Source organism: Xylocopa sonorina, chromosome 3 (assembly GCF_050948175.1).
Source record: "Xylocopa sonorina isolate GNS202 chromosome 3, iyXylSono1_principal, whole genome shotgun sequence".
NCBI classification, from domain to species: Eukaryota; Metazoa; Arthropoda; class Insecta; order Hymenoptera; family Apidae; genus Xylocopa; species Xylocopa sonorina.
In genome coordinates, this window is record NC_135195.1 from 16,453,623 (window position 1) to 16,468,396 (window position 14,774).

Consider the following 14,774-nt stretch of genomic DNA (forward strand, 5'->3'; position numbering starts at 1 on the left):
GAGCGCGTTACCTCGCGTTCAAACATCTCGCTTGCGATTTCGACGCGCGAGTAACCCCCGATGTTCGTCGTCTCGTTTCGTTTCGTCCTGGCTTCTCGAAGTCTCTCGCGCCCCTGCCCTCCGTCCCTCCTCCTCTTCTTCTGTACCTACCAACGCTACCAACACCGAAGATTATCGAAGCCTCGGGACTTTGGAGCGAGCGAGTACCCTTGACTTTTAGGTTATCGCCGGAAGAGGTCGAAAGGTCTTTCGATACGCTCCAAGAGTGGAACGAAAAATTGGTAACAACACTTTTAGCCTGCGCGCCTTGAGCTTATTTACGTAGCGCGCGATGCATTCTCTGTACACATGTTTTATATGTCCACTACACTGTCGCGGGGAAATAAGCGACCGAATGTTGTTGGGACATGTTTGTCATCGAATGAAATCGAGCAGAATCATGCTCGATTTAAGCACGATCGTTGTATAATCGTGTAACGCGTACTCGATATAATTGATCGTGGTGGTATGAGAGATCAGACGGACCGAGATACGTTCTCTTCTGCATTTATTTAAAGTTCGCCAATAATAGGCAGTTTTCGAAACCCCGTGCACTATTTCCATCGAACTGCATCGCTCGGAGCTGACGGAGCGCCAAGCGCCTCGAATACCGAACAGAACAATTCTTTTACTTTCAACCAAAATAATTCCTTACCGAGATTCTCGAGAGAAAGAGAGAGACGCTTTATTTTTGAACCGTTCCGACTCGAGACTACTCGTCGCTCTGTATCAGACGAATGGAACGTCTGCTCGTTTGCTTTGGTCATCGAAGACGTAACGAAGAAACGTCAGATTTGCCTCGAGATTATCTTCGTAACGCGAAAATCTGGACGTCTCGAGAGCGCGAAGTGGTCTCGACGTTTGCATTTCTAAATGTTGGGAACGAAGGGAGAAGGAACGCACGGTAGGAGCTAAACGAAAACGGAGCGTTCCGTTTCGAATTTAACACGCGTAGTTGGCGTGGCTGAGCTAGATATTTTTATTCGTCCTGCCTCGAGCATCGGCTCCGAATCCGGCTCGAAAAATCCGCGGGAATTTTTTCACAAAGTTCCTTCGAGGAAGGCGACCGTTCCTCGTCTGAAACTCGGTTTCGCGGTACCGAATAGGATTTCCACTTTTAGGATTTGCTACGTCGCCAGGTATTATTTTCGCCGGACTCTGCGCGTCTCTGCGGGAACGGAAAAGTTCCAGGATGGTATTTCGAAACGTTATTCTTTCCCTCTGCTGGCTTTTTTTTTCTTTTCTCTCTCTCTCTCTCTCTCTTTTCGCCGGAACGTCGCGGCTTCGCAGCTTTCGCGTCGGATTTACGCGCTCGCGTCGACGAACACCGATAAACTCCGCGTGCTCGTTCGATCGATGGACCGCGAGTCGTTCGTTCCGATTCGCGATACGTACGAGTCAAATTATTCTAAGCGCCATTGCGTCTCTACTCAGCGAACTTTGCAACCGTAAAGCTGACTCGAACGATCCATGATTCTCGCGCGACCATCCAACGATACAATTACGAGAAACTGAACCAACGTTCACATTTTTCCCAACTCCATTGATACTCGCGTTCTAAACATCTCCGATAACGCGAGCGGATATATTTTTATCGACCAGCGGGGAACGGTTACGTAAAGATAAACGATTGCGTAAAAGCGTTGAGAAACGAGACGAGAGCATTGCAGTAGCGAGCGAGAATTGAAAACGACGCTCGAAAACCGATGGAAAAGTGTTGCTCGGCTGGTCGCCGAGGAAGCGTTTCCGTCCGGCTGGCTATCCATCTCTCTCGATGGATATTCATCGGGGAGAGCAAAGGCGAGCGCCTCCAGGCGTATTTACGAATTCATGCCGCAGATGCGCATAATGGCGCTGATTCGTGACATTTGATTAGAGCATTGTCGCGACTCACCCCAGTGGTCGACTGACTCCCTCTCACCCGTTTTCTACCAAGAGGCAGAGAACAGCCGCGGTACCGCGTGCTGGTGAACCGCAAATCGCAACCCTTATACCGCGTCTCCTCTCCATGGTCATTATTTTTCGATTCACCGATCGTGACGATTCGCGCTCGTAACCTATCGTCCACCTTTCCGACGCGATTAGACCACGATGGAAACTAGGGGTGCGCAGCGTTCAGTTTCGCTCGAACCCCCATTTAACCGAGGATCGCTAACGAACCACGCTTCCCGTCTCCGCTTTGTTCGCGCGTTCTTTCTTTCGTTGCTCGCGTTCAATCCGTTCGACGACGGCGATTAGCGAAATCTCTGGCTGGTTATTAATCGAATGATACGTTCTCGTCGCTCCCTCGTCGAATCTCCTCTGCTCGCGTCGGCCTGTATCTCTCGTTCCTTCCGACTTCGAGGCGAGTTCCTTCGGTTTGCGGATAGGACGACGATGCGAAGACGGGAGAAGCGTATCCTCGCGTTATACAATAGTTGGGGTAGTCGCATAGCCCGCGGGTTGGTAACGAGGTTACGGACTCATCTCCTACTCGACCGACGACTCGAGCCCCCGGTTCATCAGGCCACAATATTACTAATCAGCGCGAGAATTGGCCCGGCCGGTAAGTGGCCCTTCGGATTGCCAATTCACGGTGCTTGCTCGCTCGCTGCACTCGAAATCGCCGCGCGACGATTCTCGTTTCGCTCGCGTTCCGTCGCTTTAATTCGAAGGGGCAGCCTTCTTCGAGGCTGTGGCCGTGGCAAAGGGGAGCCTCGAACGCGGCGGGAAACGAGCGACGATACGAGCACGGCTCCGTGACATCTTAACGCATCGTCACCGAGGGGATCGTTAGGCGTAACTAGACGCATATCCATTCCGCTCGCTGCTCTGATTACGCCTCGGCTAATTATGCCGCATCAAGCCTACTAATTAATAGTCGACCGGTGATTTTGGCGCGACGTTTCGCGCGCTGAGTTACGCGTACGCGTGACGAAAGTTGCAGCGAATTTTTTTCCAGAAACGAACGTTGCACTTATCGGAAACACAGTTTTCTCAGGATCGAAATCGTCTCGAACGGTTGCAGCGAGATCGTCTACCGTCCCTGGCGGAAGTAAAAAATTTGTCTGAAACGCACTGAGGGCTGTGTTTCCGAGGGGAGGGCGATAATCTGGCCGCTTTCAGCCGACTCGCGTGGACTTTCGTTTCTACTTACGTACGCATATACATCTCGCTCGCTGGAATTTTATCGACGCTCCCTATTTAGTGGCGCTCGTCGTGGATCGTCTGCGAGCAGATAAGGACGCTGAATTATGACATCGATAAAATCGATACAACGCGTGCTCGTAAATTACTGGGCGGTTTTTTTTAAATTACACCGATCACAGCCAGATAATTGGAAAGCGAGCGTCTTCGAATCGGTGGACGCGATAACTCCTCTCGAGGAGTAAATTGTTCCATGACGCAGATAAACAACGCTCCCAGAAAAAGTACACGCGCGCGACGACGTGCGCTCGTAACGTGCAAGTCATTACGGACGAGACGAGCGTGCATTAGATTTCTATAGAGGACGCGGAATTCGAAATAAACAAGAGGAACGAAAGATGAATTCCCTTTGACGGAATCTGTCCAATTAGCATAGCTCGCTTCCTACATCCTATTCCCTTTATCACCGCGATCGCTTCGTTATCGGTTCGCGATCGACCACAGATGCTCCATTCGACAAATCGGACCAGTCATAATTCCAAGCCTCTCAAAATTCCTTTTATCGCGCGTAACGCGACAACGTTCGACGACGCGGGACAGTATCTCGACGCGTACGCGCGCGCGTCTCGAGCGGATGTCGAGGAACGTCTTAGCGAGAGGTCGAAGGGAGCCGAGGAGTTCGCGATGCTATGCGATGGTATGCGAGCGTACGCAATGGGGTGTGCACGCACGGTCGTGTGTATTAAATTTCGGATAATCCATAAGGATAGTCTCGGAGCAGGGTAATTAATGTGAGTTGGGGATCCGTCGAGGAAGCGGAACGGGAAAGAGAGAAAAGGCGAGGCGACGGGGAAGAGAAAGAAGGGGCCCTAAGGATTGGTTTTCTCACAGTGAGTCGTCGTCCCGTGGCCGAAAACCGGACATCTGGACATGGGACAGCTGCGTGACCACGGTCTTCTGCGTCCCTCGAACACCGAGGAAGGCTTCCACGGGGGTGAGACCCGTTCCCTTCTCCTCGCTTAGCCTATTCTCTATGTTTACGCTCACGTTTTTGTTCTCTCGTCCGTACGCGTACGCGCGCCTCTCGTTGTCCCTTTATTTAATTAGATTTCGAACAAAAATTCGTTAAAATTGCGACTTTACCGATGGGATATCTGAATACTCGAAAGGTCGAGTCGCAGGTTTCGTCGTTGAGAAAATTTCTCACCCAACGATTCCGTACCCTCGGGTGGCCTCCTCTCTTCAGGAACCTGCGCGCGTTGTGTAATATCGTGATTTATATTCTCGTCCTTCCGAATTCGAGGCGACACTGCGAGAGGGGCGAGATTCAAATACCCGTGAGACCGCGTCTCTCGACGATTAGCGTTTACAAGCGTAGAGGACGTTTCTTCCGTCTCGTGTTCCGTCTCGCGATTAACCACGAACGAGATTTCACGTTCGACGCGCGCGACAAACGAGGGTCGCGTTCGGAAAAAATGGCGAGCCAGTTCGATCCGAGCGTTGTGAGACGCGCGTCGGTTTCGGTTTTTGGAGAAAACGCGGCAAAAAGCGTGCACGTCGACTTCCTCGAAACGGTGACGGCGAGGGACGGGAATCTGAAATCCGAGACAGGAACACATGCCGGTTCGTAAAGTGGCACTCGGACACCGGGAGGGTTTCGGTTCTCGGAGTGCGCGTCGACTGCAGCCGGTCGCGTTCGCTCTTAACCACGAAGCGGCTCTCGCCACTTGTCCTCCCACGCGTCACCGCCACCGCAAGGTGTTCCATTACGTCCGCCACCCCAGATCGCCTCTTGATCGAGCTATTTATTTCGATCGACGGTCTAACGGTCGAAGAGCCGTACCCGTGCGACTCGCGGGGTCACCTCGAAGCGGTAAAACTAGAAGGCGAAAACTGGATTTATCGTATTCAGATTGATACGCGAGAGTGACAGCACCGGGACTGGACGAGAAACGAGTTCCCCGTTGGCTTCGAGTCGGGACGTCCCATGCGCGACAACTCGTTTGCCGGGCTCTCGCGTATCGTGGGATCGTGTACACGCCACGAGGAAACTCGATTTCTGTCCTGGTGGTTCCTCGTGGAAACCCGTATTCCCGTCCAGATTCGATTTCCGGGTGGGAACTCGCTGGATCGCGACTGGTTCGAAGGAAACTTCGAGGGAACCGGTGCGCTCGTTTCGCTTCCCGCGTCGAGACTCGTCGAGCACGGAGGTCACGGACGGTCCGGTTCCACGAAACGGTTTTCCGCCCTGTCAGCCCACCCTTGGCTCCGCTGCTCCTTCGATACTCGCCACGCAGGGTTCTCGTTACGTCGAGACCGTCGATTCCGGTGTCTGAAACGTTTGCTCGAGAGGGTTCAAACGTACGATCGCGTCGACTAACGATTATTAGAATTATCATTCCACTGGAATTCGTTTCGCGTCCGATTATCTTCGAACCAAAGGATCGTCGATGGAACGACGCAGACAGCGTGGAACGCCAAGCACCATCGGAAAGATGGACGACTCTGAATTCACGGTTACATTCGGTCGGTTAAAAGGTAGCATAACGGACGAGACAGAGGTAATGTCGCGGAAGAAAGTTGAAAACGGAGCACTGGTAAGAGAGAGGGGGAGGTAAATGGGATCGAGTCGATCGTGGGAGTGTATCGTTCTCCTATTTAGCGTCGCTGTTCGACTCTCGAGGGTAGAGCAACCCCCTCGAAGACCGCGAATTCTCGAGAGCGAACGACACGTGGGAGACAGAGAGAACGAGGGAGAGAGGCTGGGGACGTGTTCCGAAGAGGTTCGCGCGACCCGCAAACTTGCGGTTGCCTCGCCGCCGCTGGTCAACGCCACTTTGTCCTGGACCCTACCAAAATGGACACGATGTTTGTTTGTTCCGGTCTCGGTGTCACAACACACCCACTACAGACCGCAGTAGGGTGCTAACTGCCATTATATATACCATTACCTGTGGACCCCCGCTGGAACGCGGACCAGCCACCTCTTCGATACACCTTTTGTCGTCAGTTTTGCGGATCGAACGCCGCTACGTGCGAAGCACTTCTCGTTACAGCGGAAACGTATGAAATAATAAAACGATGGACACCGTTTCTCGTTTAAAGGCTGGTAACTTTGCCTCTCTCTCTCTCTCTCGCGTTCGCGTGAAAAACATTGGGCATAGCCAGCGTCTTTCGCGTCCTCTCCGGTGAATTTTATTTCCGTTGAGGAGGAATTTATTAGGCACGGTGGTCGGATATACGGTTTCCTTCCTCTGTTCGACTGTCACCGGCTCCTTGCGCGGAAACCCGTTGTCCGGCTGCGCAAACTTTTGGGGCCGAGACACCTTCTCCCGTGGGATAGACCGGCGGGACTCTACCCTCGGACACGGATCATAAACGTTTTAAACGAAATCCGGGAAAATTTGAATTCGCAGAGGGGGAGAAGGAATCGCGGTTAGTGGCAAATAGGAGAGGCGAATAGAGGCGACCGCAGGTTGCCCGCTACCGGAACCTCGACTACACAGAGAGGGATGGAGTCGATTTTAATTCCGAGCAGTCGGTGACCACCGCGCCGGTTCTCGACCCTATTCTTTCGGATACACTTTATGTGGACGTCCACCGATGCGAGACCGAACCGATCCGAACTCGTATATAAAATTTCGCATCAAAAACGTCCCGTCGATCGTTACTCCCCGTAATTTCCCCATCGTAGGGTCGTCCTTTCGAGCGTCTCGCTCGAATTTATTTAGACGCCAACGAAATACCGCGCGTTAATCCCGACGCAACGTCGACCGCGAGCGGACGAATAGTTTACGATTACCGTCCGTTCGAGCGAAATTAATAAAACAATACGCCATTATCGAGCCGCGCCTTCGCAACGGCCGCGGAGAATATCAAATCTGGTAGAAATCTTCCAGAGCTCGTCGCTCGGCTAAATTCTATTCCGTTTTCGATGGCAATCACCGCGGTATTCATCTGAATCGAAAAATCGAATTATTACTCTCCCCTTATCTCTCTCTCTTTCGTCCCTCCCTTTCGTTGCAACAGTTTTCGTCCAACCGCGTTATTTTCGAACGAGATCCAGCTCTCGAGTTAATCAGCTCGAAAAGAAGGAACGACCGAACGTTCCGGGGTGCAACGACCCGATTTTTTGTACAACCCCCTCGATTCTTATCCGAACTCTCTTGCGAGACGGACGGACAAGAGGTCGCGATTAGAGTGATTTAACGCTAAGCGAGAACAACGAAACGTGTCGAACGTTTTTGTCTTTTTTTTCCTCCTTTTTTTTTATTAACTAGGAGGCTCGTATATAGGGTGTTCGGTTACGTTCAGAAGAAGCATGGAAGGGTGCTGCTGGAAGCTAAAATAAAATCGACACGGTCACGCTTTCAGATTTCGTTTTTCAACGAGGCTACGACGAATAGTTTAGGTTTTTGTTTGCACGCGCCGTTGTCCCGTGGACTTTTACCATCGGTGGCATTATGTAACACCAGGCATAGGTTAACAGTCCAATTTACGGACGTCAATTGCGTTAAGCGTCACACGAGAGAATCCTCTTTCGAGCTTCTTTTTATTCGTCGCATTTCAATTTCCAGCGTAATTTCTTAGACCATCGGCTGTAACGCACACACGTGGTAACGATCGGATGCCAGTGGTATCCTGACACGTTCGAAGGAATCCTCGAACGTTGACGCGCGGATAGAGATTGAAATAATTTGTATCATTACCCGGGGGATTATCGTTGGCATTTCGCAAGCGTTGCAACCACCAGCCTCGTCACAAGTCGAATGTCACACTCGTAACGGATGCGTGTGTCTCGCTGCGGGAACTGGTTACGTTCCGCTTCATTGGCCGCGTTCCGCTCGACTGGTTATTAATCAGGGGATTTTAATTAAATAAACGAGCAAAAAAATCGTCCGCAAGCACGTGGTACCCAACTAAAATACCGGTCACCTATGGATATCTAAATCTCGCCGATTTTCCAGCGACTCGTTCGCGTATCGGACAGAAAAAAAGCGTGGAATGCCAACGAATACCTGGCAAGTTTTTCAAGCAGAGCCCCACGGGCGCTTGTTTTTGTCGCGCGCGTTCATTCTAATAGAAAAAAAAAAGTGAAACGCTCGATTACGAAATGGAATTTGCACACGTATCGTATCGCTTTTTGCCCTGGGTTTTTCTTCGCCCCATTGCTATCGATCGTCGTGGAACAGAGATCGGTTCGATGAGACGCGAGGAGCACTCGGAGGATCGGTCAATGTCGGCTCGCGTGACGAGAATTTCGGTGGAAAAAAAACGGGAAAACTCTCAGGTGGAAGTTAAATCTCCGGCGCGTGGATAATCTCGGGTAAATCAAGATCGATCCGATGCTCGTTGTACCGTGCACGCAGGCCAACCGAGCGTTTATCGTACCGTTAGGAGCGAAGGCGATCCGTCGAGCCGCCGCGATCAAGATGCCCAATCGCGGAAGGCATAACCCGTCGGCCCGTTCGATCGTGATAAGCACGTTCGCGGGAACGAGGGAGCCGCGGGTTTGCGCGTAATATTCCTCGGAAATCGGTGAATAAATTGGCGCTGTTCGCGAATTCGATGGTAAACGCGTACGTGGAATTTCTAAGCGATTGGTTCTCGGAACCGTACGGTCTAGCACAATTTGGTCCTGTTAGAAGAGTCCCGTTCGGGTTCAGGATGGGGCGCGAGCGCGCGATTAATCGTATCTCGCGAGGCGAAATAAGTCGAGGAGAGAATCGAGAGGCGTGGAAGGGTGGTTGGTATCGGCGTCGCGATTTCGACTCGCGTTGCGTCGAGGCGTGTAGTCGAGGGGGGGGGGGGGGGGGGGGTTGCGGAGAGGGTGGCGACGCGAGACACGGAGCGAAGCCGGGAAACGGCGGGGGACCGATCCATGGTTCGGCAGGGGGAGGTAACTCGTTACAAAGTACTCGTTCGGCTTTTAATAATGCACTTCCGCGCACGCTGGGAGATCTCGAACGAGAGCCGATCGCCGGAGAATGGAACCGAATGGTTTTCGTCGTGTCGGTCCTCTCATCGCCGTAGCAACCACCGCGTCCGCCGGCGTCGAGAGCGATAGAGAAAGAGTAAACGATGCGATGCGATGCGATGCGCGATGCGATGCGAGAGAAGAAGAGAAGAGAAGAGAAGAGAAGAGAAGAGAAGAGAAGAGGGAGCGAGTTTAGCTGGGGTTGAGGTTGCTGGCTGCGCGGGAGAGGGTGGCAGAGGGTGGTAGAGGGATGGAGGGGCTCGGGGAGCCGGGCATTATGTCAGATCCCGCGGCATCCCGCGCAGAATACGCTACGTTTCGAGTGGCTCGCATCCTTGTCGAGAGGCGACCGACCGAGCTCCGGCAAACTCGCTTCGAACTTGACGCCCCGCTGTAAACGAGCCGAGTCGTCGAGAGTCGATGCTTCGACTCTCGGTGGGACCGAGACGGAACGACGGGAATGCCAGAGCGGAATCTATATGGAACGGACGATCGAGCAACGGAGACGGTGAGATGCTCCTGCGCGAGAGAGATTGAGAGGGAGAGAGAGAGAGTGAAAGAGAGACGGGACGAAGCGAAACAGGATCGTTCGGGGGGGGGTGGCGGAGGGAGGTTAGAGGGGTTGGTCGAGAGAATCAGGGGCCGCGGAGAATCAAGGGCCGAAGCTGGCCGTGTCCCACCGTTCTCCCGGCGCTTCGTGAACGACGACACATTGATGGAAAGCAACCGACCGAGCCGGATTAATTCTGCCGGATTAGCGGCTTTGCAGCGAATTAGGCACCGTTCCCGGCTAATACGATCGCCGAGCCGTGCGACCGTGCGACTCGCGGAGTGCCGGCTCGTCCTTCGGTTCGACGCGCAAATACCCGAAGAACTTGCTAGACGCGCCGCGATACTCTCTCTCTTTCTACGATTATCCCTATCAATCGAACGGTACGCGATCGATCGTCGAACGTCCAGCCAGGGGTCGAACCGAGGCGACTCGTACACCACGACCACGGGGCGGGCAGGCCTTCTCTTTTCCTTTTTTTTTTTTCACTTCTCGTACGTCGTTTCGGTGCGTGACACTGCGGAACGTAAACGAGATCCACGGGAGTTTTTGCAGCGTTCGAAAGTAGCCGGTAGTGGTAGTAGTCGAGGCCCCGTCCAATTTTCCACTCGATGCTCCGACGGTCCGTAACGATTTTGTTACGCGCGGAGCGTAGCGCCGCGGCCATCGCGTTCCCCGCTTTTCCGACCCGTAATTCGTCGCGTATCGGATTCTGGATGGACGAGCGTAGTACGCGACACGGTTCTACCCCGTCGAGAGGGATGCGCGAAGAAAGTAACGTAAGCGTCGGAAGAAAAGGGAGAGAAGGGTGGTGGGAACGGGCGGAGCCTTAAGGGGGGGACACGGGAGAGGGGGCTCGTTTTTCATTTCTTTCCGCGAGCACGGCGGACAAAGGCCATTGTGGAGGATCCCATTGTCGAGGATTAACGTATGCACGCGTGTATATACGCACACGTCGCAGCCGATATGGATGCGCGCGGGTTCGCCAGCGCGCGCACCACCGTCGCGTCCTCGAGGAAACCGCGTTGACCCGCGTCCGTACCTTTATTAAGTCGTCTCGCGATCGTTCCGAGACCGACCCGTTCCCGTAACGGTCTCGAACCAACGAGAACCGCGCGATAATACTGCAATCGCACGCTATTTCCTCGATCCTCGTCGAGCAGCTGTTCCGAATTTCTTCCGCGATGCGTATCCAGCCGACAGAAAGGAGAGAGAGAGAGAGAGAGAGAGAGAGAAAAAAGAAAGGAGAACGGTCAGGCGGTGTAACAGTTAAGCGAAACGCAACCGGACACCGGTTACTTCTTAAACGCACGGTACCTGTAATTTCCACGTCGCTATTATCGAGCGCGCAAAGACGCGCGATTCGAAGGTGGTAACGCACCGTTGTCGGATCGAAGCCCCGTCGTCCATCGCTACACGAACGATGACCGTGCTCTTTCGCCGCTCGAAACCCGATTAACGAACACCGCGCGGTCGTTTCTTCGAAATTTACATTATCACGTTCCGGATGCTCGTTCGTTTTCTCGCGCGGTGTCACGCGGGATCCTCCTCGTATAATCGATAGAATCGAATCAGCGACGTGCTCGATGCCGCGTTCCCGGATCCAGCGCGAGTTCCCCGCCGGATGAACGAACGAACGAACGAACGAACGGACGGACGGACAGGAGTGAGTGCAGGTCGCGGTGCACCGTGGCATGGCGTATGCCATATGGCTAATGGCTTCCGCGTTGCTAAGCATCATCGATAGCACCGACGGCGCGGTGTCAAGGATCGCATTCGTGGCCCTTGTTACAGCAACGGCACTTGCCACGGGACGAGTACGCGTTCGATACGGAGAACGCTGCCACGATTCCCCGTCGTCGCGATTATTCCACGATTTTTTCATTGCCAACGGAGAGGCACGCAAGACGCGAGACGCGTCGTATTTGTCACATGCTCGATTCGCGGGGAATTCTGGGGCAATTCGACGGGAAGTAAAAGCAGGGCGCATCGGCCGGCAGGGGAGAAGGATGGCCGAGGGGCGTACAGGCGGAGGACGGTAGAGGGGAGGGGCAGTAGATTAATCCGCTGGCATTAATCCACGTTTCAATTAATTATCCCGCTGTGACGCGAGGGCTTGGCTTCCCCTAATTAGGCGTGTCCGCCAGTCCCGCGTGTTCCACAGAGTCGAAACCTTGCACCGTTTTCGTCGCTCCGCTCCTTGTCCGCGCTGGGACGGTGTCGGCTGCTCGCCAATTTGCTAACGCGAAACCACCGCCCGACCGAGCGACTCCCGCATTTATAACGGTAAAATTTCGAGGCATCTCGCCGTGTAAGACACGCCGTACCGATCTCTCTCTCTCTCTCTCAGCCGTTATTAACAGAGGACGCGTTTCGACGCGGTGGCGCGTTGAAAAATCGTAGATAACCCTCCTCCAACCATCTAATTTGTACTACCGCGTTCGAGACTCGGCTAAGATATTGGCCCGTAATAGAAAGGATGCGATTAAAATATAATTGAGATCGAAGGGGCGAGGAGGAGGAGAGAATGCGCAATAAACGGAGTTCGCAACGGGGCACTGTTATTACGTCTAATCTCTGTCGGAGGAGTCTCTCGATGGTATCGCGAATATAGTTATACGGTGGTCGTGGAACGAGCGGTTGAGAAATCGTAAAAGCTCGAGCGTCTCCGGCTCGATCCAAGATCGGCCGGGAGCGTTATCGCGCGGAGATGGCGATAGAGGAGAGAGTTCGCGACGCGATACGCGACGTATTTATGGTAATCCCGGCGATGCGTTTTATCGACAATAGAAGGACGATACCGCGAGTATTAAAAGCCTCCTCTGTCAACCCTTTCTTCGAGCCCTCGGTCTCGGGGGATGCACCCTATCATCGGTATACTCTCTGTCCTTCCCGGGGGAGACAACGATGCCCGTTCTCCCCAGCTCCCTCGGCGCCCGCTCCTTCCTTTCTCTCTCTCTCTCTCTCTTTCTGGCCAACCTCCGCTCTTTCGATCTCAATCGCTCGCAAAAAATCTCATTTATCCATTGTGCCGCGGCGCGTTAGCCGTCGCGCGAGCTACGGAAAGTAGCGGAGAGAAGAATCGAGAGGGTAGAGAAGGGCGGAGAGGGAGAAGGAAGAAAAGAGCGTCTACCTGTCTTTCTGGTTATCCGCCGCGCTCCACCGGCTGTAACAGAGGCTGGCTCGTGCGGCTTTGGGAGTTGCTGCGTGTTGTAAAACGTGTTTATTAAGGTATCGCCTTTCGTCCTTTATTTCCGCTGGATCGCTACCTCCGGGTCGTAGGTCGAGGAGGGTTCCCGCGGGACCGAGCGACTCGCGTGCGCCCAACTTTTCACCGGGACCGCACCGTGGCTGGTGCGTCACGGAAAAAACCGGATGTCCCGTTTTCAGAGTCCTCTTGCAAGAGAAGCGACCGTTCGAACGTTGTTTCGTCGGACACGGAAAGTCGTAAACAATATCGTCGTAACAATTATCAGCGACGTCGGGGCGGCTTCGCGCGTCGAGTGCTAAGCGGATGGCAGAGACGAAAGGGCCCCGCCGAATGCCACGCGCGACGCTCGAATAAAGCGAAAGAGAGGGTGTAAGAGCGAGGGGCGAGGTGACGGAGTGGGCAGGTGGGGGAGTTTTGGCACGGGGTGCGAGTTTCGAAACCGGTGGTTCTCTCCGCGCGGTTGCACCGCGAGAGAGCCGCAGGGATGCGAATGAACAGATTAAGGGATGATCCTTTGCCGCGGGAGGGCGCCCTGTCGGCGCCGCTAACAGGATTGACGATTAACGTGTGGGTGGTTAGTATGCAACCGTTTTCGCCGTTCCCATTCACCGCGGGAGAAAATCTTCGCCGGATGGGAAGCCTCCGATGGTCCGTGAATATTTAACGACGCTTGCCGCGGCGCGCGTTTCCACGGACAGAAGTCGCGCAAAGCCGGATTCGCGAATCTTCGACGAACGCCTGCCTCGCAATTCAACGACGAGGAGAGAACTACGAGGGGGGGATAAGTAGATGGGTAAAAGCGATTACCTTTACCGCGTTTCTAATCAACTTTTTTTTATCCTGAAACAGAAATTAGAGGAGCGGAAAACTGAAAGAGCCGTCAAACTAGAAGCGCGCGTGAGTTATCGAGGGAATCGCGCGAGGCGGTTTCCCTTCGACGCTCGCTGTCGCAGTTACCGGACGATTTCGTGGAACCCTCCGGGGTACGTGGTTGATTAATGCTTATGTAATTCATTGGGTAAGACGTTGAAGGTTGGAGAATCTCGCTGCTGGTAGTGACCCTCGCCACTTGGATCCGTTACCAGTGAACAGGTATACCGAAACAGGCCGCCGCGCAGCGTTCCAACTAACGGGCGGTTTTTGTTTCTCACAGGCACCAAAGGGTACGATGCCCATTGTTTGCACCTAGCACGGAGTAATTACCTTTCAGGATCTTTTCCTCGGGAGTCCTCCCCGACGCCGCGTCGTCCCGTGGTATATTCCCGTCGTAGTAGTCGTTCGAACGACTTCGAGGGATCCTTTATTCTACCCTCTCCTCCCCGCCTCTTTGTTCACCCTTCCTCGAGCGGATCCGTTTTGCTTCCCCCGGCTTTCACGTTCCGCGGCCAGGTATCTTTCCCATCATCGATACCCGGAACACGCTGGATCTCGATCGATCGCCCTGGCACTCCGCGATGTCTCCCCGCGAAAGACAGAGATTTCTCGAGGAGAGGAGAAGGGCGAGGCGTGGCAAAGGCTAGCGGTGAACGGATGAAACGGCGAAAGCGGACCAGCGAGAGAAGCGAGCACGGGTCACGGTAGCGGATTTTCGGCGTGGAAGGTCATCGTATTGCCGGCTCTTCCTTTGAGAGTGGCGCACGTTAATCAGTCGAGTCGGGGACGAGCCTCGGAGGATTAATTAAGCCGTAATTACTGGACAGCCTCTCTAGTCGCTAATGGGCAACCTGATATCCGTGAAAGGCCGCGTATCGCCGCGTGAATAGGCCCCCGAACTGCTGACCGTCAGTCTCTCCGATGATTATCGAGTCTGACTCTCGATGCACCGATGCGCGTTCTATCCAACGGCCCCGACGGTTCGACGCGCGTCTTTC